A 3,189-nucleotide genomic window follows, 5' to 3' on the forward strand; every position below is an offset into this window, starting at 1 on the left:
TGACGGAGGATCCCTTACCAACCTTCTTTCAAAGAGATGATAATGTCAGAGCCGTAGAACCTCTCCAAATCCCTAGCCAATACCTCTCAAAACCCTAGCCCCAGTCCTCTCTCAAGTTGGGAAAAGATAGAGAAAAGAATGATGAAATCGGGGCTAAAATCGGCCTTAAATAGGGCTGGAATCGGGATTCCACACGCCCTTGTGGATATTCCACACGGGCCTGTGGAATTAACGCATGAGCGTGTGGAATTTTCACATGCCCGTATGGCTCCTCTGTTTTGCTCCTTCTTCGGTCGGCTGTGAACGGTACCTGCTACAGTGATTTGCTACAGTGATTTCTGCAGTACCCTTCTCTAGTAACGGCCCGAAATACTCCCGAATCCATGCTTTCATTGAGGTAATGTAAACGGGCACACGTTTACATCGTAGATCGTCTTGGTTCTTCAATAAACGGTCACGTTGGTGGAGATCTTGCTAAATATGCACAAGCCGGAATACTAGGATGTAACTGTCTTTGTGCCTCTCCGAATCATTGCCTTAGCTCGAATACAAGGAGGTTGGCATACATTCTATCATTCTAAACCCGACTCATGTCTCCGCGTTTGAGCCTTCTCAATATCTCCTCCAAATAATGCGTAAAACGATCTACAATGGCTCCTTTCTCAAATAATCGGCCTCACAACCCAACCTGTATAAAAGTACATAAATACACACGTATTAGCGCTAAAACCTGACAAAAGTAATGCTCATCATAAGAAAAAAACGCTTCGCATTCTTATCGCACAAGCACTTATCAGTCCACAGGAAATATGTACTTGTCAATCTTGACAAGCACGTCTTAGATAATGCCCATCGTATGTCTAACCGTTCGGTCCTCCAATTGAAGTGTTATCCGAGTGGGTCTAGGATCTCCCAAGCCTAGCTTCTGAAAGAACAAGTATGGCATGATGTTGATACTAGCCCCTGAATCCACCAATGCTATCTCTGCACCTATATTACCGATGTTGCACGGAATAACAAAGCTTCCGAGGTCTTTATTCTTGTTTGGCATATTCTTTTGCAACACCGCCGAATAAGAGGCATCTAAGATCACCGATGCACTCTCCTCCAACTTCCTCTTGTTGGTCAAAATATTCTTCAAAAATATTTCATACTAAGGCATTTGGGACAACGCCTCTACAAAAGAAATGTTGATGTGCAATTGCTTGAATAGACTCAAAAACTTCTTGTACTGTTCATCATTTTGGTCATTCTTCAACCTTGAAAGATAAGGGATTCTTGGCTTGTAAGGTGGGGTTGCCACCTCTTTCTCCTTGTTTGCTCTCTCCTCAACCTCCACGACCTCGGCTGCTTCAACATTGGTCTTCTCACTTGGAAGCCTACCCTCAATCTCACGACCACTTCTCAAAGTGATCGCCTTCACATGTTCTCTCGGATTGGTTTCGGTGTTACTAGGCAAGCTTCCTTGTGGTCTCTCCAATAGAGACTTCACAATTTGCCCCACTTGATTTTCTAGATTGTGCAATGACGCAGTATGGTTACGAAGTGTAGCTTCAACCAATTGAAACCTTGTATCCGATGACTGGATGAATCTTGTCAAACCTTTCTCTAAATCAGTCATCCGGGTTTTCAAGCCTGAACCCCGATTCTCCATGTTCGGGGCTTGTTGTTATTAAAAACCCGGTGGTGCCATGGCCTTTTATTCCCCTTGGTTATTCCAAGAAAAGATGGGATGGCTTCTCCACCCTCGGTTGTAGGTGTTGCTATAAGGATTGCCTTGTCCTCTTCCTGAATTGCCCACAAAGCCTACTTGTTTAGTTGGGGCTAAAGTAGCAATCAAAATAGGACAATCGGATGGCATATGCGAACCGCCACAACCATCGCAACTTGTGATTGTGAGTATCCTTGGTAAAGTCAATATATCCAATTTCTTGCTCAATGCCTCTACTTTCTGCTGCCAAGGATGTAACCACATCAATTTCATGGAGGGCGGTCACTTTCTTCCTTTCTCTTGCATTCCATTGGTAGCTATTCAAAGCCATTTCTTCAATCAATTTCCTGGCTTCTTCGGGAGTCTTGTTCCCCATTGTATCTCCTGCGGGAGCATCTAGAAGTTGTTTGTTGCTTGAGCTCAACCCATTATAAAATGTATTAATGATCATCCACTTGGAGAACCCACGTTGTGGACACTTCCGCAAAAGGTCCTTGAGTCATTCCCAAGTCTCAAACAAAGTTTCAAGCTCCATCTGAACAAATGTAGATATCCCATTATGAAGCTTTACTGATTTTCTTGGAGGAAAGTACCTTGCAAGGAAACCTTCTACCATTTCGTTCCATGTTGTAATGGAAGCTCTTGGCAATGAATGGAGCCACTATTTAGCCCTTCCTTACAAAGAGAATGGGAAAGCCCTCATGCGAATTGCATCATCAGAAACCCCATTGATCTTCAACATGTCGCACACTTCAAAGAAGTTCTCAATATGATTATTCGGGTCTTCATCAGCTGACCCATTAAATTGTGCGGACTGTTGAACCATCTGAATATAGGCCAGCTTCAACTCAAAAATTTGGGCTGCTACTGGTGGCCTCACAATGCTTGATTATGTCCCATAAATAGTAGGTCTAACAAAATCTGAAAGAGTTCTTCGTTGGCCCTCTTGTTCAGCCATATTTTTAGATCCTTCACCCTTTTTTTCAGCTGAATGATTATGTTCTTGCACAGGTTCTTTACCCCTTCTATGAAGTGTTCGTTCAAGTTCAGGATCTTCTTCAACCAATGTTGAAGGGTTCCCTCGGGTTATAACCTGGAGCTGCAACCAAAGAAAGAAAAACAAATTAGAATGATGATAGAATAAGAAAGTGCGAAATAGAGTAAATAATGAATGGCTAAAATAGCAAAGTGCAAAGTGTTTCTAAAACACATATTCCCTGGCAACGACACCAAAAACTTAAAACACCCCATGCGTGTCATCCACAAGTGCACGGGTTTCTCAAAGTAATAATACCCAGTGAGTGGGTAATCGAATCCATTGGGAATAGTGATTAGAAACACAAAGATTGCTATTTAACTAAAGTGAATATGAATCAGTAGTGGTGTGAACAAAATCAATATGAAAAGAACTAAAGAAAATAAGAAAGAGAGGCATAATAATGCGAGAGGAAAGGCATTTGATTGAAAGTGGGGCTCTC

General features: G+C 42.5%; 1 non-coding gene across 1 annotated transcript; it reads left to right on the forward strand.

The window, feature by feature from the left end:
- The first annotated feature begins 2,172 nt into the window (after positions 1–2,172).
- Positions 2,173–2,278, forward strand: LOC120283167. The gene has a single exon (XR_005543166.1). It is a non-coding gene; the product is annotated as a small nucleolar RNA R71 (small nucleolar RNA).
- Positions 2,279–3,189: the final 911 nt, after the last annotated feature.

Source organism: Dioscorea cayenensis, chromosome 18 (genome assembly GCF_009730915.1).
Source record: "Dioscorea cayenensis subsp. rotundata cultivar TDr96_F1 chromosome 18, TDr96_F1_v2_PseudoChromosome.rev07_lg8_w22 25.fasta, whole genome shotgun sequence".
Taxonomy (NCBI): Eukaryota; Viridiplantae; Streptophyta; class Magnoliopsida; order Dioscoreales; family Dioscoreaceae; genus Dioscorea; species Dioscorea cayenensis.